This window comes from Engystomops pustulosus, chromosome 8 (assembly GCF_040894005.1).
Source record: "Engystomops pustulosus chromosome 8, aEngPut4.maternal, whole genome shotgun sequence".
In the NCBI taxonomy this organism is placed as follows: Eukaryota; Metazoa; Chordata; class Amphibia; order Anura; family Leptodactylidae; genus Engystomops; species Engystomops pustulosus.
This window is the reverse complement of record NC_092418.1, coordinates 111,215,748-111,239,506: the sequence shown is the minus strand read 5'-3', so window position 1 is coordinate 111,239,506 and position 23,759 is coordinate 111,215,748.

Here is a 23,759-nt window from a genome sequence, read left to right as displayed (position 1 = left end):
GGGGAGACATCGGGCAGCACGGGGGAGACATCGGGCAGCACAGAGGAGACATCGGGCAGCACGGGGGAGACATCGGGCAGCACGGGGGAGACATCGGGCAGCACGGGGGAGACATCGGGCAGCACGGGGGAGACATCGGGCAGCACGGGGGAGACATCGGGCAGCACGGGGGAGACATCGGGCAGCAAGGGGGAGACATCGGGCAGCACGGGGGAGACATCGGGCAGCGCGGGGAGACATCGGGCAGCGCGGGGGAGACATCGGGCAGCGCGGGGGAGACATCGGGCAGCACGGGGAGACATCGGGCAGCGGGGAGACATCAGGCAGCACGGGGAGACATCGGGCAGCACGGGGGAGACATCAAGCAGCACGGGGAGACATCGGGCAGCACGGGGGAGACATCGGGCAGCACAGGGGAGACATCGGGCAGCACGGGGGAGACATCAAGCAGCACGGGGAGACATCGGGCAGCACGGGGGAGACATCGGGCAGCACGGGGGAGACATCGGGCAGCACGGGGGAGACATCGGGCAGCACGGGGGAGACATCGGGCAGCACGGAGAGACTTCAGTGGAAGAAGAGGAGCGGATCCCGGGACAGCGTATCACCCCGACAAGTAAGCAGATGTGCCGAACATCTGTAATCTATTCTTCACTGTGTTTTTCACTGCGTTTTTCACTTAAATGATCCTGTGTTCACTGTTTTTATTCTATTCTTCACTGTTCTTTACATCTGATAACTTGTCCGGAGATAATATACGCGCGGAACAGTGAAGAATAGATTGCAGATGTTTGCATACATCTGCTAACTTATCAGAAGACATTCTTTTTCAATTAAATAACACATTTTATTCCTGAACCATGGTCCCTTTGAAAAATGCTCGAGTCTCCCATTGACTTCAATGGGGCTCGTTATTCCAGACGAGCACTCGAGCATCTGGAAAAGTTCGTCTCGAATAACGAGCACCCGAGCATTTTAGTGCTCGCTCATCTCTAATACACACCCAATACTGTGCGTTACAATATACAATAGTAATAAGATTTCTAACAAATCAATGGAAGTTCTGCTATTTCCCCATTACGGCTCGCTGAATATTCATTTTTATCTTGGTAGAAGGTGCTCTGAGCACGACGTGGCGCCATATTGTTAAATACAAACATACATTTTTAATAATTATTCCCTGAAGTTTGTCTGCAATGTAATTATTTGTAATTAACAAATGATTGTTATTAAACATCTGCTGAGTAGAATCTGCATATTGTTAACGTCTTCTGGCTTTATTGTGTTGGGATCTATAGAATCAGTCAATGTTTATGGATATATAGGAACCTCTGAGAATACAAAATATGGAGGAGGGGGGGTCCATGGTACTTAGGGTAAAGTGACCTTCTGTAACATAAAAGATAGAAATTGTTCTGTTTCAGATTGTAGCAGTTACTTATTACTACCCTGGGGGGAATGAAAATTTACATAAATTGCAAAAAATTTTTACCTTACATTGATGTCCTTATAGGGGTCTTCGGTACTTACCCTGCTCCCGCTCCTCATTTACACTTTTTGTCATCTTTCTGACACTCCCGATATGGGGGGAGGTGTTAGCGTTCCCATGACCAATCAGTGGTCACACCAGTAGATCAGTGACGTATCACTGGAGTATTCTACCATAATCGCCGATTGCCCATACTGGTCACGTCAACCAGAGCCCGGTGAGGATACTTCATTTTTTAAATTTCCCCACCAGTAAGAGACGCTTCTTAATAATACGTAAAACCCCTTTTAGTGTAGTCCATCATTAGAGGGAAGCGCACATGTATAGAATTTTATACCACCTCTATAATGACTATGCATTCCCTCATAGACCCCCTTCAGTATACCCATGAGAAAACATATGTGCAGATAACAAACATGAGCTTCAGTATAGAGCAATGGAAGAAGTCACCTGTAGATTCAGAGCGATGGAATGCTCTACTGGGAAACTTTGGGTCCTAACATAGTTGGACTGTGACTCGTTGGACTCTCCAGGCAAAGCATCTCAAATTATTGTGTTATAATGGTGTTTGAGCCTGGGGTCACTAGAGATCCTCTGATGCTTGGGTGTGCCAGCCCGATTGCCACCAATATTTGAATGTTTTGATTGGCTTACATGGATTTTCCATTTTTTGCACTTGTATGTTATGATTAAGGACTTAGAGTCTGAAACGCGTCACCAAGCTGCTGTATTTTTGTTGGATGGCTTAAACCTGACTTAATAAATTAGAAATTTTTTAAAGATTTTCCCTTGTGCTGGAGCGTTGCCTATCATTTTCACTTTGGTTTGAAACCAAATTTCCATATCTCAATCTAATCCGGAATAAATCAGACAATCCAGGGAGGTCCCATGTCTCTACTTCCAGGACTTCCAGGATTGGTTTGCCCTTGGTCTTGTGAGGTCTGTACCTTAATGGGTCTTGCCATTTTTGGTGACTTCAACAGGACTAACTCTACACAATATTAGGTCGGTGGCATTTGTAATTTTGCCCATTGAATATTGGAAAAAAAGAGTACAAGGAAAGTGGAGGACCAATATAAAACTTAGCTTTTAATGCAAAATATCCTTAAAAATGTTAAATACAAAAATAGATGTGTCAGTTACCAGTGTTCGTGAGGATGATGCCGTATAATGGGTGTAGGCACCGATGATGCAGAGTGGCACTCACAATTTTCTGGGTATATGTGGTTCTGCAGAGGTTATCCCATTGCGGGATGCCGAATGTCATGCAGAAAAGATACCGTCTGTGATATTGTATCGATGCTTAAAGAAGATGTGTGGTGCGGAAACTCCGGAAGAATGAGACAATGGTAAGAAGGGGTGGGGGTGGGGCACTCCAGGGTGTAGAGTGCGGGGTACCCTATAAGACCCTAGTATTAAAGATGAGTGGTCCCTATCCGACCCTTCGAACCTCGCCACGGAGCCGCAGCCCTAGATGGCTGCCGCCCCGTCTGGAGCCTATCCCTACCAACGGCCCTCTGACCCTAATACAGGGGAGGGGGGAGGAGGGGGGGAAGGAGGTGTCCAGAAATGAGTCTCTTGTGATGCAACAAGTACCCGACCTATCTAGAGGGGAAAGATAGATGTGTCCTCTATTGTGAAAATGGTGGGTATTAATGGCAATAGGCAGGTAAAAAATGTGTAGCTGCAGGGTCACATCTGGTCTTGAGAACCCTACATGTCATGTTTCGCCTCTTCAATTGGGCTCGTCAGGGGCAAAAGGAGACCTGGTGGAGAGAGTCACAAAGGAGAAGCTTGTAATAACCTTCCACAGTGAGACTACAATCCTGCATGCTAAAGCATATATAAATATAAGTATTATCTTACCAGAATAACCTGCTTCAAAAGCCTATATAGATGTCTCGGCTGAAGACAGCAAAATGGTGTTAAATAATCTGTGAACAGAGTGCATCAGGAACTTTTAGGGAAAGATGATCCATAATTGTAAACAATAGTAGACAATGTAAACAATGTAAACAAAACTAGTGGTGGTTGCAAACAGACAAGTGAAGTCTGTAGTGAGATCAATCTTACCTTGAGATAAATTAGGGCAGTGGCCGGATCAAGAGGGTCCGTTCCAAAGAATGGTTGGCATGGACCATAGGACTTAGAAACGCCAGATGCTGCGCTTAGCGTCCGGTGTGGTGCCCAAGATGTCAGTGGGACACATGAGGCATAATGGAGCACTGGTGAGTGAGAGGCCCGGCCTTTTATTGAGGGGAAGCGTCGTAACCACGCCCCTAAGGGGCGGGATCTGTGTGCCTAGTTTGGGCTACAGAAATGTCCCCCGTGTCTGATGTCCCCCAGGTGGTCGCCTATTCGACGACGGAATTCCCTGAAGGTTTTACCGATATATTCCTTCCCGCATATGCATGTTGCCCGGTAGATGACCCCTCTAGAATGGCAGTTGATGAATCTACGGATGTTGTAGGAAACGCCTGTCACGTTGCTGGTAAAGCTACGTGCACATCAGACACGGGGACACGGGGACATCAGACACGGGAGAGATAAACCCCTTTCGAGACACATGATGGAAGTACACCACGGTGACACCAAGGGACTCATCTTCATTGGAATTGACCTAGTGGACCCTCCACCTAGAGGCGGGGACTGGGATCGTATCCTTCTGCAGAAGGAGACCCAATGGATTTACCGCCTTAAAACTATGTCCCCCTCGGGCTTAAACGAGCAACTCAGCTTTGCCTGCTTTATTTGATCCACCTTGGTCCACATCAATAATTGTACCCATCCCATTACGATCTCCAAAAAAGATCTACCCATACTAGCACTATCTCCCAATGGGTTACACATGCTGACTTATGGTTGTGCCAGTCTCACTCTATGTGACTATTATTCTTTGATTTTGATTCTAAATATGCTCTCAATTGTATCTTTTTAAATCCTGTTTTACAAGATACCTGTACACTAAGTCCTCTCTGCAGCCAATTTCTGGCCTTATAAGGGTCACCTACCTGTGCCCCTTACTGCCCGCCTATATTCCTGGATTCCTATCTCGGGGAGATGATGCGCATGAATTGACGCATCCTGGGGTGGCGGTGCGCACAATTGGGCGCACAACGCGGCGTACTGCGCCAGTTTCGTCGCGGTTTTCCCCTGCGCCCGTACTGCGCATGTCCGCTCTGGGCGCCATCTTTCTGTAGCCCAAACTAGGCACACAGATCCCGCCCCTTAGGGGCGTGGTTACGACGCTTCCCCTCAATAAAAGGCCGGGCCTCTCACTCACCAGTGCTCCATTATGCCTCATGTGTCCCACTGACATCTTGGGCACCACACCGGACGCTAAGCGCAGCATCTGGCGTTTCTAAGTCCAGGCACCTATGGTCCATGCCAACCATTCTTTGGAACGGACCCTCTTGATCCGGCCACTGCCCTAATTTATCTCAAGGTAAGATTGATCTCACTACAGACTTCACTTGTCTGTTTGCAACCACCACTAGTTTTGTTTACATTGTTTACATTGTCTACTATTGTTTACAATTATGGATCATCTTTCCCTAAAAGTTCCTGATGCACTCTGTTCACAGATTATTTAACACCATTTTGCTGTCTTCAGCCGAGACATCTATATAGGCTTTTGAAGCAGGTTATTCTGGTAAGATAATACTTATATTTATATATGCTTTAGCATGCAGGATTGTAGTCTCACTGTGGAAGGTTATTACAAGCTTCTCCTTTGTGACTCTCTCCACCAGGTCTCCTTTTGCCCCTGACGAGCCCAATTGAAGAGGCGAAACATGACATGTAGGGTTCTCAAGACCAGATGTGACCCTGCAGCTACACATTTTTTACCTGCCTATTGCCATTAATACCCACCATTTTCACAATAGAGGACACATCTATCTTTCCCCTCTAGATAGGTCGGGTACTTGTTGCATCACAAGAGACTCATTTCTGGACACCTCCTTCCCCCCCTCCTCCCCCCTCCCCTGTATTAGGGTCAGAGGGCCGTTGGTAGGGATAGGCTCCAGACGGGGCGGCAGCCATCTAGGGCTGCGGCTCCGTGGCGAGGTTCGAAGGGTCGGATAGGGACCACTCATCTTTAATACTAGGGTCTTATAGGGTACCCCGCACTCTACACCCTGGAGTGCCCCACCCCCACCCCTTCTTACCATTGTCTCATTCTCTCGGAGTTTCCGCACCACACATCTTCTTTAAGCATCGATACATTATCACAGACGGTATCTTTTCTGCATGACATTCGGCATCCCGCAATGGGATAACCTCTGCAGAACCACATATACCCAGAAAATTGTGAGTGCCACTCTGCATCATCGGTGCCTACACCCATTATACGGCATCATCCTCACGAACACTGGTAACTGACACATCTATTTTTGTATTTAACATTTTTAAGGATATTTTGCATTAAAAGCTAAGTTTTATATTGGTCCTCCACTTTCCTTGTACTCTTTGTTATACCTACCAAGTGGGGTTTAGGAGGGGGTATACACCACCCTCCTTTTCGTATGTATTTTCTCCATTGAATATTGGACAATATATTGGTCAATAATAAGTCAACTCGAAACTTGTTACTAGAAAACTTACCTCTGTGAATACTATGATCAGATCTTGGAAATTGCTCTGCATTCTCGATTTCACACCATTTGCTCACCTATTGTTGATTGTACAGTTTATTTTTTCCATCAGAAGAGATGAATGACTCAATTAATTCTTATATAACTCTCTGAGCAACTATCAATTAAAGGCAGTCCCCGGGTTACATACAAGATGGGGTCTGTAGGTTTGTCCTTAAGTTGAATTTGTATGTAAGTCGGAACTGTATATTTTATCATTGTAATCCCTGAAAGAACTTTTTTTGGTCTCTGTGACAATTGGATTTTAAAAATGTTGGGCTGTCATAAGAATCAGGATTAACACTAAAGCTTCATTACAGACACCGGTGATAACTGTTATAGCTGATTATTGTAGCCTGGGACTAAAGTAAAATAAATTACCAATATCCAGAGGTCCGTTTGTAACTAGGGGTCGTATGTAAGTCGAGTGTTCTTAAGTAGGGGACCGCCTGTACTTCATCCGTATTGCCCTGGAGCAGAGGAGCATTCGATTTTGGACATTTGTGAACATGTGAATGTTTCCCCTATATGAATTCAGCACTTCTTACTTAATATTACATCGAGGGTTAACTTGCATTAATCTATAGTGTTTTGTTATGTTCATTCTCTTTATTATTACTATATCTGTATAGACTAGTAGAAAGGGTTAATGAACAATGAGAAGCTAGTCGCTTTCCAGCTATAGTACAGATTGTTTTGCAGAAGAAAAAACGGACTTGTTTACCAGATATCCAGACCTTTAGAATGACAGGCGCTGTCTGGAAAGTTGTTTACACTTTAGAACCCTAGAATATTATGGGCATCAATGTAAGTCTATTGGAAAATGCCTTGTCATTCTTTTTGTGCTAAAATGTAAGCACTCCTCCCCCGGTAAAAAGTATATGAAGAGAATGGTCCCAGTCCTGAGCGTCTTGCAGTTAGGAGCAGGTTTGCAGTTAGGGAGCAGATCTTGGAGGAGAAGACTTCCAGTCTACCTGAGCAACCAGAAGAAGAAGCTGAGACGGGATCCTCTCCCATAGACCCCGGGCTCCAGCCTGTGACCCGGATACCAGCCTTCTGAGAAAGAGAGGGACAGCAAGTCTAGGCCGTTCCTCAGCATTAACCCTTCTTCTGCCAGAGAGGAGATTGGAAAAGGCAGCTCTTTGTCACTATCACTGTTATTGCTGACCCTGACACTCTGAACTTATTTTCCATTGAGGTGCCCCAGGTCTTACCATTCTTTCCGGAGAGCAGCGACACGTGATGACACCTCGACACCTCGTGCCTGGCAGAACCAGCATAGCTTTGGCACTGCCCATCACCATTGGACCTGATCCCTGAGCAGCATATTGTTTTCAGGTCAGAGGTCCAGGGCTGAAGAAGACAACCTGGATCTTAACGCTTTATGGTAAGGATATGCACTAATTACATACAAAGATACAAAGACACAAGACTGTCTGATTTTAGCCAATCTAATACAACGTGTGATTTGCACATTGTAAGAGATGATGTGTAAAACACATCAATCAGACAAACTAGTGTTAAAGTACCCAAAGGGGCCTGAAAAATAGTAAAAGAAATTAATTAAAAAAAAAAAGAAATTAATTAAAAAAATCTAAAATTTCAACTCACCCCTCTTTTCCTAGAACATTAACATGTTAGGTATCGCCACATCCCAAAAGGTCAGATCTTTCTAAACATAATAACGATTATTCCTGTTGTTTAACACCCAAACGTGCGTCCGATATCCTGCATGTGTCGCTTCCCCGCTCAGGTCCCCGGAGTTCACCTTCTTCTTCCTGGTGCATGTAAGTGCATTGTCCGTGTATAATGCGCTGTGCGGGGAGTCACTAAGATCGTGCTCCCGATATCCTGCATGTTCCGCTTCCCCGCTCTGGTCCCCGGAGTTCACCTTCTTCTTCCTGGTGCATGTAAGTGCATTGTCCGTGTATAATGCACTGTGCGGGGAGTCACTAAGATCGTGCGCCCGATATCCTGCATGTATCGCTTCCCCGCTCAGGTCCCCGGAGTTCACCTTCTTCTTCCTGGTGCATGTAAGTGCATTGTCTTATGACACAATTTGAATATTGAATCCTGCACTCAGTCCGAATCCATTGGATTGTCGGACAGCCTGCCCCCGATTTCTGTCACATGGAAGCAACACAGCTGCGCAAATCCCGAAAACTTCGGAAAAAGTCCAACAAAGCTGCGTACTCAGACACTTAGTAAACAGGCCCCAATATCTTTAACTGTTTGTTTCTGACTCTGTCTCTCACAGACATGTCCTCTACCTGATCCCAGTAGTTGATGCTTTGGCTGGTTGTGATTATGTTTGTTGCCTATTTATGTAAAGTGCAGTCAGAAGAAGATAAGTGGGGGGTGGTCTGGCCCGATCCTGGTATGGGACCCCACTGAAGGAGTCACCTTCTCTTCTGTGCACCATCCTGGTTACTACCAGTGTATAGCTTATTATTAATACTAATATCTATAATACATTAGCTCTTTCTCTTCCTCTGTAAATGTCTTCACATGTCAAGACTCCGGTAATTAATGAGAACATGTTGAGGCACCGGCTGATGGGGAACGGCTCGTAGGGACTCATTTCTGGAGGAGCAGCTCTGTGCTGGAGCTGGGGCTTATTAGGGCCTTCATCTCTTGTATTTTTAATGTAATTTTTCCAGGATTTGACATTCGCAGCGATAGGACTGGGGACATCCAGAATGATCTGATCAGCTGCAATGACAGATGGACTAGACATAAGTGACAAAGTGTGATCTGTCCTAGTTCAGAGCGATTTATATAAAGTCATATGGGTTCATTTAACTTTTCAACTGTTTTTGGTTCTGTTCTGTGTATGTTGGCTCAGCGTCCACTCTTACAGGGAACCTGTCAGCTTCTTCCTACTAAATGAACCCCACACATTACCCTATAGAAGACTGGACAGCTGTCTGAAAATGACTTTTATTCCACTTGTCTTCTCTCAGATATCCAGTCAAGGAGGAAAGTCAGCCGTTATGAGGGGACCCGTTAAAATGTTAAAAATCTGTATCCTGACCCCACCAGTAACAATCGTTATCAGTACTTGTGCCAATTGCGGTTGTTAACTGTATAAATGCCTAAAAAGTTGCCAGCGCTATTTAAAGCAATGCTGCCGACTGTGCTCTTCTATTTTGGGGAGGGTCATCGCCCCATGTGCTGTCATCAAGGAGTGCCGATCCTCTCCAAATTGGTGCATCATTGTGCCAACACATTCGGCCATGACAATTGAAATGCTGCTGGCAACTAACACCCAAGATGGGCGATACCACCGATTGTGGGCGTTGAGGGCAGGGAGTTGATTCGAACATGGTTCTGATATTATAATGAATTTTGAGGTCAGGTTCTTGGGACCCGAAACTATAAGGTTCAACATGAGCCCAAGCTTTGTGTTTTGGTTCTGCTCAACTTTATCAGCTCTTGGATCCAGTCAAGCTCCCTCGACTCCACATGGAAGCTCTGTCTCATAAACTTCTCCCTCCGCACTGCCCCCAGCTACACGTCACTACACAGAACTTTGAAAATCTTGAGCAGGTACCACAAAGCAGATTTTGATAAATAGGAGGCTGGTGCTCGGGTATGGAAAAAAGAACATTTTGGGGGGGATTTATTACGGCTGGTATACCTAAAAAAACAGGTTTGCGTGCTATGATTTAGTTGCAATTCCGAGCGCAGAGCCAGGAATTGCAACTTCTCCGTTTTCTTTTCCAGTTGGATGTGGCGATGTTGGGTCGGCATGGGAAGTTTCTGCACTGCGCCAGCGCACTGTCTATAGCTTGCGCCAATTAAGGTCAGACCTGGTGTAAAGTGCCCTGGTGGCACAACGAAGCCTTCTGATAGATCCGGCAAGTCCCGGAGGGCAGGGACACCGCACTTATCTCCAGTGTAAGATAAATGTGCCCCATCCACACCCTGCTACAGATAACTTCATGTATATTGTTGCACATGATAACTGAGTCAATCTCTGGACATGTTGGCCATAAGCTGCTCATACATATGTGGCTAGTCCTCACTTTTTGCCATCACTTCCACTGAAACACGCCCCATAAGCATTGGAGAGCCGAGATCCATGGCTGTGACTGAGCGTACATCTTGAGAAGTGGTTTCCTTTTTTTAAAATTTCCTTTTTAAATCTGGTGAAACCCCTTCAAAGCTTTGCTGTACAAGGCTCAACACATAAATTATATCCCTTTCCCCCTGACAATCCGCTATTGGACACAGAATTATCAACAGCAGTGGATTATAATATATGCGCTTTGGGCGGTAACCCACTGCTCAAGTCTTCAAGGAGCCCATGGACACCCAAACCACCCACCAAAATTATACTCAGAAGGACCTTCACCCATGAAATCCTCGTACATCTATTCCTGATCTCAATATACATGTACACTGGAGCCATTTCAGGACCTATAAAGATCCAGAAACTGCAGATTGAAAGCAGACAGAAGGGGCGCATCCACCATTTCCAAGAAGCTGATTCTAGTACCAGATGTAGGAGGTGATTCCAGACCTGTAGGGGCCATAATATCCATACAGCCCAGGGCCCATGGGAGTCGTAATCCGCTCCTCGATATTCAGGTTATATCAGATATTACTTATTGTTTGATGACTGATTTTTTTTTTTTAGCAAAATTAATTAGGGATTCATCAAGTGCTGACCTCAGTTACTGACTAACACACCTCCACGTTGAACTCTCTAAAAACTTTATAACTTCATTCCAGTGGGCGGCATCACAACACGGTAAATGGAGAGACATTTGGGTTTCGCTTAGAGCTTTGTTATCGCAGCCTCGTTCATAATAAAAGACTTAAGTAATAATGAGGAGCGGGAGCCCAGGTAATGAGATGTAACCTTCGCTCCACTCCTTACCTTCAGCGTGATTGAAGAGCCTTATATTAAGCCGTTTACGTTTAATTTGGTTCAGTAGAAGGAGCTTGATCACCGGCCACGCTCACATCATACTTATGATTTTCTCACTAAATGGAGCAAAAGTAAATTATAAGAAAAAGTCACAAATTTGTATTATTTATGGGTGTAAACAAATTTGTTCTTTCATTTATAAAAGGCTCATCTTAAAGGAAACCTACCATGTGATTTGATGCATTATGAGACTGCTGTAGCTACACTGATGCAGGATCGTATCATGGTTAATCCCTGAGCTGAGTGGTTCTGCTGATAAAACAGATATAACATTATAATAATGAGGCTCTATCGGTTCTATGGCTGGTTCAGCACTTCTCCTAGCACATGAGTTATTCTCTACAGGAGAGGATGATGTAATCCCTGGAGGCCTGAAGGCATAATAATCAATTGCTGCACCATCTCTCAGTTGCTGTGTATGAGTTATCAAGCTCATGTTGATTAGTCATGTTTTCCTCACCTCACTGACCAAAAGGGAATTACATAGTAGTCTATGGAGATAGAGGGGGAGCAGTGAGTTATTGCTCCCCCTAGGGCTCAGCCCCTCTGCACAATGAGGACTGAAAATCACACAGTGGTCCTTTGTTGTTTCCAGTAGCAGAGTCTTGTCTCTAGTGCTTATGGTCCCATCAGACTGATACAAAAAACTCTTCTCTTCCATTGGATTTTTCTGTCTTATGCTTCTAATTCACAGTTCCCCCTCCTTCTTTATAGACAACTATGTCATTTGCAACCGTAGTGAACATCTAGCATTCTTGGTAGCAAGACAGAGTTCAGCAAAATTTTAGAGTGAAACTATTGGGTAGGGGGCATAAAGGAGCCAAGTTATTGGAGAAAGAAGCACTTTTCTTTCTTCACTTTTTTTCTGACAATAAAAAAACATTGTATCAGATTTTTAAAAAATCTCCATTATTATTTCAAGTTAACATGTAAGAGGGTCATATGAAAGATATTCTCCAATAGAGAACTTCATCTCTGGAGGTAATTGTGTGATCACTTAATGTACAAAGGAGTGAGGTCCATGTCTAATTACAAAATACTTGTAATGACAGAACTATGAATGGCTCATTAAAACAGTTATGGATATGTTACTCCTGTTATGTTCTACTTGTTGATTCCAGGGTCAGGCAAGTGTTGGATCTGATATTGATGACCTATCTTGGGGAAAGGTCTTTTTGTATCCCTAAGCAAAACCGTTTTTACCCTTTTTCTTTTCAAGATGACCTTGGATTTTACCCAATCTGTGTGAGACAGTGTAACAGCCTATAAAGCTAGGTGACAGAGGGACAATGGTAGCCGCCTAGGATTGTTAGCATAGTTTTAAAAGTTGATATTAGAAGGAAGGAGGCCATGGATAACAAATATGAGAAGATTACCACGGCGACTTTGCCTGGATCTACGAGTAAGTGTCTCTGGTTTATCATGATGGATTTTGATGGTAGATTTCTTGTAAAGAAATTCTAAAGAATCAATAGAACTTAGTTTCTTATAGGAACACTCCAGTCACAGCTGATTCAGTGAATTATACTTTGTAGAAGTTGTGGAGGGAGGAGCAGGGAGGAGCAGGAGTCATTGTCACAGGTGATCCTGAGACCCATGTTCCGGTGCGCAGGTGAACCCGTGTGCCGCCCTGTTCTGCCTCACACCAGCTGCAGCATACTCACTCACCTAGCCATGCTCTAGTGGTGATCTCCTCGATTCATAGTGCGTCCCTGCCTCCTAGGGCACGCGTGTGCCGGCTGTCTGAAATTTAAAGAGCTGGCTCACCGCTAATTGGCCGCTGGTCTCCTGACAACCTATAAATGCTCAGCCTCTTCCGGTGACCCTTGCCGGATATTTGTACTGCTATGCCTGAGAGAAAGCTCTGTTCCATGCCCTTTACGATTATCCTGATTTCCCGTTGTGTCTTCGATTCAGTTCCTGACTCCTGTGCTGCCTGTCCTGACCTACTGCTAAGTCCCCGACTCCGATCCTTTGCTGCCTGTTTCAATCTTCTGAATTTCCCGACCACGCTTCTGCCTCACGACTTTGAGGCCACCAATAAAACATCGGGGACAAAACATGAGGGACGCCTTGACCACCAACACGGCCAAAGTCGTGCCTGTGGAGCGTCCTGGTGGTACCACGATGCAGCAAGTCCAACCCACTTTGCAGCGGGCTCTGGTGAAAACTGTGTGCCACTTAGACTCCGCTCCCAGGTATCGGCTTATGTCATTGTCCATGGTGGTCCAGTGGGTCCACCACCCCTGGTGATTGACAGTCATGATCCTCCCTTCAGGCCCTGCACCATGCATTATTCAATAAATTATCTGTGACTAGGTTGTTCATTTAAGGACTTGTCTTTACTGATTTTACTTTTTCTTACTTTTTTTAGGTTACTTCTAGAAGTTGCATAAAAAACTTTGGCACAGTTTGTGCTGAATTGTTGATTGAAAAGTGTGACAAGGGAAACCTCACATGATGTCAAAGCGATGGAAGGGGGAAGCAAGAGCAGATGGATTAAACCTCGAAGGGACCGTGTACGACTCCTCGAAATCTCAAAGCTAATTTTATTTTCTGACAAGTCATTAAAGTTGTCCAGAAGTTATGTGCCTCAGCCTCGGTGCTGTATCTAGGTTGTGCTTAAGACAAGTGATATCACGGTAAAGGCGTGTATGATACAGTTAGAAGTTCAATTTCTTCTTAAAAGGATAGAATTTTTTTTTTTACAAAACATCCTGTTGCCCTCATACGAGTTCGGTGTGAGACAGTAGGAGAAACGACCAAGTAACCACATGCTAATGCTAGTCCATAATCATATACTGGGCTATAACTATAAAAATCACTCAACTGCGTTCTGGGATTTATTGGGATGGGACTGAGGTCGTCTTCTATATAAATCAGCAGGGGCGTAACTTTAGGGGGTGCAGAGGTTGCAGTTGCACCCGGGCCCAAGAGGTTTAGGGGGCCCTTATGGTGTCACTTTCCCATATGAGAAGACTATTACTATAAACCATACATTATAGTCGGGGGCCTGGCACAGACTTCGCACTGGGGCCCATCAGCTTCTAGTTACGCCACTGCAAATCAGATTTTACCCCATTAAACTAGCAGAACCTCAGGTTGGAGATGAAATGTCCTTTCTACAATTCAATCTTTTATGTGAAATCTCACACATTTACATATTAAAAATCTTCTCCAAAATCATGACAAAATGAGTAGAATACTTTAAAATAGGTCAAGTTTAGAGGCTGCAGGAGCATTGTTACTTCAGATGCCGCTGTCTCATCATCCAGATTGCATGAGGTTTTTGGTTCTGTGAGATACAGAACTTACAGATTCTTATCGCTAATATAGGGTATTAGAGGGGGGTATTAATGGGGTAAACCCTGGTGACAGGTTCCCTTTAAGTATGGAAATAATCACTGGTGTTGAGTGGCTCTTGAGAGGGCATGTTAAAATCTGAACACTGGGACACTTAGGGACTAATTTACTAAGGGTCGCACACTGCACTTGCATCGGACTGCTCACCTTTTCCAGGGATTACACGGCCTGCACAAGTATTTAATGACTGTCTGTGCTGAGATTGTGTTGCACAGGATCCTTTTCTGCTGCAACTGCACTGCTTTCATGATATAGAATTTCGGGGCGGGCTGTTGGACGATCCGACTCATTTGGACTGAGCGCGGGATTTAAAATTCAAATTGTGTTGCAACCCATGCACTTACATGCACCAGGAAGAAAAAGGTGAACTCTGTCAGACCTGAGCGGGGAAGCGACACATGCAGGATATCGGGCGCAGGATCTTAGTGACTCCCCGCACAGCGCATTATACACGGACAATGCACTTACATGCACCAGGAAGAAGAAGGTGAACTCCGGGGACCTGAGCGGGGAAGCGACACATGCAGGATATCGGGCGCAGGATCTTAGTGACTCCCCGCACAGCGCATTATACACGGACAATGCACTTACATGCACCAGGAAGAAGAAGGTGAACTCCGGGGACCTGAGCGGGGAAGCAACACATGCAGGATATCGGGGCACGATCTTAGTGACTCCCGCACAGCACATTATACACGGACAATGCACTTTCTGTGAACTCCTCCGGACGGGTATGTAGATGTGCCCCTTAGACTCCATTTTAAACTGGATTCGTTGGGGTCTATGAGAAAAAACAAGTCCACTTGTTATACTCTCCTCCCAAACCAGATCAACTTGACAAAGGTGGAGATGACCAAAACGTTGTAATTTTTGATCTGTCCTACTTACTACTCTGTGGGAAATATTCACGAACATAAAGCAGAAAGAAAAGTATCTACAATTTTTGTGATAGATCCTGATGGACCACCAGAGGACCATATATGGACGCTCTCTGGTGCTCCATGAAAAACACACACACACTAGTAGTTACCTAGAGAAGAGTATGATGAGACCTTGGTTCTTCTTGAGTCTTCTTCAGAAATGATGAGAAGGTACATCTCGGTTTTATTGCTTATGTGCTTGAGGTTTGGTCCATACACACCATTGCTGGCGTAACCTTCTCACCATGAAACCACCAGAGGACAAGGATCAGGCATGTTTGAGTGCACAGCGCCCTTATAAGGCAATTTATGGCACTAAAGTAGAGGCAGTCCCCGGGTTACTTACAAGATAGGGTCTGTAGGTTTGTTCTTAAGTTGCATTTGTATGTAAGTCGGAACTGCATATTTTATCATTGTAATCCCACCCAGAACTTTTTTGGTCTCTGTGACAATTGGATTTAAAAAATGAAAGATCTGTGGATGGTTTATTGTCACTAATGTTCCTTTAAGAGGGATCAATCATGTTCATACAGTAATTCACCAACTTTGATAAAACTTTTTTCTAACTTTTTTCTTTTCTTTCTTTCTGACTTGTTCTCACTCTCCAGATGTCGAACCTGTACAGACTGTGATAGAAGCAGACAGATGGAGACATGACAAAGCCACCTGTCGTAGTGTGAACAGGCTCTTATATTCTGCAACTGGAGTTTTTCTACACTCCATTTCTGTCCTGTTTGAATTTTTTTTTTTTTTTGTTAATTAAGACAATCTGGACTTTTCGCATATTAACTGAATTGCAATTAATTTTAATTTTAAAAAGTGGGACAGATTTACTGAAATAATTGAAAATCTGTGAAATGAGGTATTTTAGGAAATAACATCATCTGGGACATTGCTTTACTTTTAAGAACATTCCTATAGAAGATACACAAGTACTAGTCGCATCCCAAGCCTCGTCTAATGACCCCTCTGGTCACCAGTATGATAAATGCTCCAAGTATTTATGTACATGAGTCTGGTTAATGAATAGAATGATAAATTATAGCTTAAAGCGTAACTATAAAGTTATAGTGATTTTACCAAAATTATTATGTTATTTCCCCTTTCAAAAGAGGAACAATGTCTACTTTGTGCTGCTCATCCTTCTCTTTCAAAAGTTCTGACATTTTCTGTTCTGAAAGTGTTTGACAAAAATCTTTCTCACCAGAGGTGAAGTGGGCGGAGCCTAATGTCTGTCTGTCTATGCCCTCAAGCTGAGGCCAGTTAGCTTGCCCATAGATCCCATGATGCCTTATGTTCTCTTTCAAAGTAATTTAGTATTAAATTAATTTAGCTTCCACTTAAGTAAATCCACTGAAAACTGCACAGAGCAGATACAGGATGTATATGGTGACAGCCTGGCAGCTTCCATCACATGGAGGAGCAAGGGACATGTACAGTACATACAGGATGTATATGGTGACAGCCTGGCAGCTTCCATCACATGGAGGAGCAGGGGACATGTACAATACATACAGGATGTACATGGTGACAGCCTGGCAGCTCCATCACATGGAGGAGCAGGGGACATGTACAATACATACAGGATGTACATGGTGACAGCCTGGCAGCTTCCATCACATGGAGGAGCAAGGGACATGTACAGTACATACAGGATGTATATGGTGACAGCCTGGCAGCTTCCATCACATGGAGGAGCAGGGGACATGTACAGTACATACAGGATGTACATGGTGACAGCCTGGCAGCTCCATCACATGGAGGAGCAGGGGACATGTACAGCACATACAGGATGTATATGGTGACAGCCAGGCAGCTTCCATCACATGGAGGAGCAGGGGACATGTACAGTACATACAGGATGTATATGGTGACAGCCCGGCAGCTTCCATCACATGGAGGAGCAGGGGACATGTACAGTACATATAGGATGTATATGGTGACAGCCTGGCAGCTTCCATCACATGGAGGAGCAGGGGACATGCACAGTACATACAGGATGTATATGGTGACAGCCTGGCAGCTTCCATCACATGGAGGAGCAGGAGACATGTACAGCACATACAGGATGTATATGGTGACAGCCTGGCAGCTTCCATCACATGGAGGAGCAGGGGACATGTACAGTACATACAGGATGTATATGGTGACAGCCTGGCAGCTTCCATCACATGGAGGAGCAGGGGACATGTACAATACATACAGGATGTACATGGTGACAGCCTGGCAGCTTCCATCACATGGAGGAGCAGGAGACATGTACAGTACATACAGGATGTATATGGTGACAGCCTGGCAGCTTCCATCACATGGAGGAGCAGGGGACATGTACAGTACATACAGGATGTATATGGTGACAGCCCGGCAGCTTCCATCACATGGAGGAGCAGGGGACATGTACAGTACATACAGGATGTATATGGTGACAGCCTGGCAGCTTCCAGCACATGGAGGAGCAGGGGACATGTACAATACATACAGGATGTACATGGTGACAGCCTGGCAGCTTCCATCAAATGGAGGAGCAGGGCACATGTACAGTACATACAGGATGTATATGGTGACAGCCCAGCAGCTTCCATCACATGGAGGAGCAGGGGACATGTACAGTACATACAGGATGTATATGGTGACAGCCTGGCAGCTTCCAGCACATGGAGGAGCAGAGGACATGTACAATACATACAGGATGTACATGGTGACAGCCTGGCAGCTTCCATCACATGGAGGAGCAGGTGACATGTACAGCACATACAGGATGTATATGGTGACAGCCTGGCAGCTCCCATCACATGGAGGAGCAAGGGACATGTACAGTAATTACAGGATGTATATGGTGACAGCCTGGCAGCTTCCATCACATGGAGGAGCAAGGGACATGTACAGTACATACAGGATGTATATGGTAAAAGCCTGGCAGCTTCCATCACATGGAGGAGCAGGTGACATGTACAGCACATACAGGATGTATATGGTGACAGCCTGGCAGCTCCCATCACATGGAGGAGCAGGGGACATGTACAGTACATACAGGATGTATATGGTGACAGCCCAGTAGCTTCCATCACATGGAGGAGCAGGGGACATGTACAGTACATACAGGATGTATATGGTGACAGCCCGGTAGCTTCCATCACATGGAGGAGCAGGGGACATGTACAGTACATACAGGATTTATATGGTGACAGCCCGGCAGCTTCCATTACATGGAGGAGCAAGGGACATGTACAGTAATTACAGGATGTATATGGTGACAGCCTGGCAGCTTCCATCACATGGAGGAGCAAGGGACATGTACAGTACATACAGGATGTATATGGTAACAGCCTGGCAGCTTCCATCACATGGAGGAGCAGGTGACATGTACAGCACATACAGGATGTATATGGTGACAGCCTGGCAGCTCCCATCACATGGAGGAGCAGGGGACATGTACAGTACATACAGGATGTATATGGTAACAGCCTGGCAGCTTCCATCACATGGAGGAGCAGGGGACATGTACAGTACATACAGGATGTATATGGTGACAGCCCGGTAGCTTCCATCACATGGAGGAGCAGGGGACATGTACAGTACATACAGGATTTATATGGTGACAGCCCGGCAGCTTCCATTACATGGAGGAGCAAGGGACATGTACAGTAATTACAGGATGTATATGGTGACAGCCTGGCAGCTTCCATCACATGGAGGAGCAAGGGACATGTACAGTACATACAGGATGTATATGGTAACAGCCTGGCAGCTTCCATCACATGGAGGAGCAGGTGACATGTACAGCACATACAGGATGTATATGGTGACAGCCTGGCAGCTCCCATCACATGGAGGAGCAGGGGACATGTACAGTACATACAGGATGTATATGGTAACAGCCTGGCAGCTTCCATCACATGGAGGAGCAGGTGACATGTACAGCACATACAGGATGTATATGGTGACAGCCTGGCAGCTCCCATCACATGGAGGAGCAGGGAACATGTACAGTACATACAGGATGTATATGGTGACAGCCCGGTAGCTTCCATCACATGGAGGAGCAGGGATATGTACAGTACATACAGGATGTATATGGTGACAGCCAGGCAGCTTCCATCACATGGAGGAGCTAGGGACATGTACAGTACATACAGGATGTATATGGTGACAAGCTGGTAGCTTCCATCACATGGAGGAGCAAGGGACATGTACAGTACATACAGGATGTATATGGTGACAAGCTGGTAGCTTCCATCACATGGAGGAGCAAGGGACATGTACAGTACATACAGGATGTATATGGTGACAAGCTGGTAGCTTCCATCACATGGAGGAGCAGGGGACATGTACAGTACATACAGGATGTATATGGTGACAGCCCGGCAGCTTCCATCACATGGAGGAGCAGGGGACATGTACAGTACATACAGGATGTATATGGTGACAGCCCGGCAGCTTCCATCACATGGAGGAGCTAGGGACATGTACAGTACATACAGGATGTATATGGTGACAGCCTGGCAGCTTCCATCACATGGAGGAGCTGGGGACATGTACATTACATACAGGATGTATATGGTGACAGCCCGGCAGCTTCCATCACATGGAGGAGCAGGGGACATGTACAGTACATACAGGATGTATATGGTGACAAGCTGGTAGCTTCCATCACATGGAGGAGCAGGGGACATGTACAGCACATACAGGATGTATATGGTTACAGCCCAGCAGCTTCCATCACATGGAGGAGCAGGGGACATGTACAGCACATACAGGATGTATATGGTGACAGCCTTGCAGCTTCCATCACATGGAGGAGCAGGGGACATGTACAGTACATACAGGATGTATATGGTGACAGCCTTGCAGCTTCCATCACATGGAGGAGCAGGGGACATGTACAGTACATACAGGATTTATATGGTGACAGCCCGGCAGCTTCCATCACATGGAGGAGCAGGGGACATGTACAGTACATACAGGATGTATATGGTGACAGCCCGGCAGCTTCCATCACATGTAGGAGCAGGGAACATGTGCAGTACATACAGGATGTATATGGTGACAGCCTGGCAGCTTCCATCACATGGAGGAGCAGGGACATGTACAGTACATACAGGATGTATATGGTGACAGCCTGGAAGCTTCCATCACATGGAGGAGCAGGGAACATTTACAGTACATACAGGATGTATATGGTGACAGCCCGGCAGCATCCATCACATGGAGGAGCAGGGGACATGTACAGTACATACAGGATGTATATGGTGACAGCCTGGCAGCTTCCATCACATGGAGGAGCAGGGAACATGTAATAAATGGTAGAAATCAGTAGTGCATAAAGTCTATAGCCTGTGTTTTGTGAGCACTACGGGTCAATAGCTTATCTGCACAGAGCTAATACTGCCGATGACAAGGAGAGGCAGGAAAACAGCATGAGGTACAGTGAAAGTTCTGTAGACTCACAGACTGGGATGGAGGGACTATTAAGGAACAGGGGAGATCTTGTACCTCACTATTCTGTGCAGGAGACATCTGTATCCACCGTTTTGAGCACCCTCATCTCTGCTGCATCGCATGACCTACCAGGACCTACTCTTTGAGTAGCAGCCCATAAAACTGACAGATAAACAAACCACGGACTCCGGGCTTATCAGAACATGTAGAGGAGGCATTCATTGTAGCAATGAGGTAATCTGAGGGGGATAGCAAAGAAACTGCTGAAAATAGGTAACAAAGATAATAGGCAAAGTTGTTTTACTTCCCAAGAACTATTGATATGTGGAAAAAAAAACCCTTTGTAGTTACTTTTAAAGGCTGGCAGACAGTGGCCCAGATATATTAACGTGTTTGTGCCAGTATTCTGGCATCATTTCTGCATAAATACAAGTGCAAACTGCTTGCACATGTATTAATCATGTGTTTTCATTAGTATTGCACTATTTCCGCCACAAGACAATAATTTACACCTAAAGGGTCGCTCCAGTGAGTATCCGCACCGTGCACAACATAATTGTGACTTACCACAATTGTCACACAAGGCGCTGTCCTCCTCTGTTATCTTTTTTTCTAAATTCTTTTATCTGTTTCTCCTTAAATCTCTCTGTCTCTCTGTCTGTCTGTCTATCTCTATGTCTGTCTCTCTGTCTTTCTCGGTCTGTCTCTCTGTCTGTCTGTCTCTATCTGTTTATCCGTTTTTCTCTCTGTCTGTCTCTATTTCTATCCAAAATACCTCATACATAAGCTGCCTTATAGAAGCTGAGCTGTGATTGGTTGCTATCTGCCACAACAGCCAGAAGATAATGGGGCAGATTTACTTACCCAGTCCATTCGCGATCCAGTGGCGCGTTCTCTGCGGTGGATTCGGGTCTTCTGGCAATTCACTAAGGCAGTTTCTCCGACGTCCACCAGGTGTCGCTGCTGCGCTGAAGTCCGCCGAGGTCCGCCTGAGTTCACGATCCTATTCCTGGTGAGGGTAAGCGCGTGTCCAGCGACACTTTTTTTTTTAAATGCAGAGGTTTCTCCGAATCCGTCGGGTTTTCATTCGGCCACGATACCAGATTTCCGTTGCGTGCATGCCGGCGCCGATGCACCACAATCCGATCACGTGGGCCAAATACTCGCGAAAATCGGTGCAAATTGGAAATATTCGGGTAACACGAATCGGACCCTTAGTAAATGACCCCCATTGGCTCCATATATGGGGGTTAATAATTGTATGTTGGGGAGAGCAGGGTGAAAATTTTGGCTGAAAACCGAGTCCCACAGAGAGTGGGAGTGCAAAATTTGGTAATAAACGTGATTGTGCAGATTCCTTTAGCGGACATACATACATAAACTCCCACATACATACATACATATAATCATACACACACATACATACATACATACATACATACATATAATCATACACACACACATACATACATACATACATATAATCATACACACACACATACATACATACATACATACATATAATCATACACACACACACATACATACATACATACATATAATCATACACACACACACATACATACATACATACATATAATCATACACACACATACATACATACATACATATAATCATACACACACACACATACATACATACATATAATCATACACACACATACATACATACATACATACATATAATCATACACACATACATACATACATACATATAATCATACACACACACACATACATGCATACATACATATAATCATACACACATACATACATACATATAATCATACACACACATACATACATACATACATATAATCATACACACACACACATACATACATACATACATATAATCATACACACACATACATACATACATACATACATATAATCATACACACACATACATCCAATATGCTCAGCTTTATATATTAGAAATACTTTATGTTGATGCTATTAATTTCCTTCTGAGATAAGGAGAATCCTCAAATCCCCAACAGTTTAAGTATCTGCTAGGATTTTCAGTACCTCGGACAGCGCTTGGGGCAATCACCCAAACTTCTATGAAGACAATCCATGTTTCGCCATCATACAAAACAGTAATTGATATTGTGTATAAAGGTAATGATCGTTCCCATAAGTGACATCCTACAATGCAAATTAGAGACTATAAATTTGGAAAAATAGACACATAAAACACATTCTGTGCTCTGATATAGAAACATAACATTGTATAATAGAGTACAGACTGTATATACTATATATAGCCAAACAACAACATATGTGCCAACCTGTTGTACGCCTCCTGACGGCACTAAGAGTAGAATCACTGCTGAAAAGTTTAGGAAAAATCGTAACTGTTCGACTTATTAGTATGCAATGTCTTAGATTGTGTAGGGTGCTCATAGACATATGTCACATTTTGGATTTTTTAGATTCTATATCGATAGATGAAAATAAGTTTTTCTGATACAGAGATTCAAATACCCTGCAAAAATATAGCTAAAAGTTCAGCAACTGTAATCACCACTAGAGGGAGCTACTGCATACTGTTTATGGATTGAACTCAATTATAACAGTGTATGCGGTAATCTGTACCTTCTTATATGTGTTATCCATTCTCTTTCCTTCTAAAATCACAGCTCTGGGGGGCCATCCGGAAGTTCCCTGTGGACCCCTGTAAAAAAAACTGGGGCACAGATCAGATGGACCGCAGAATGGGTCATCAGCAGCGCCAGAGGAGGTAAGTACACTTTTTTTTTTTAAATTGCCCAGCCCGGCCCTTGATTATTTCTTAAACTCAAATAACCCCTTTAATTGCCCTAGACCTCAAGATTTTACTGCTTTGGACCACCAGGTATACAAAACCCCATTACTACCCCAGACAACAAGGTATACAAATAATAATTAACCAACCAGTCCACCGAGCTTGTGGCCTCTAGATCACCAGGCATT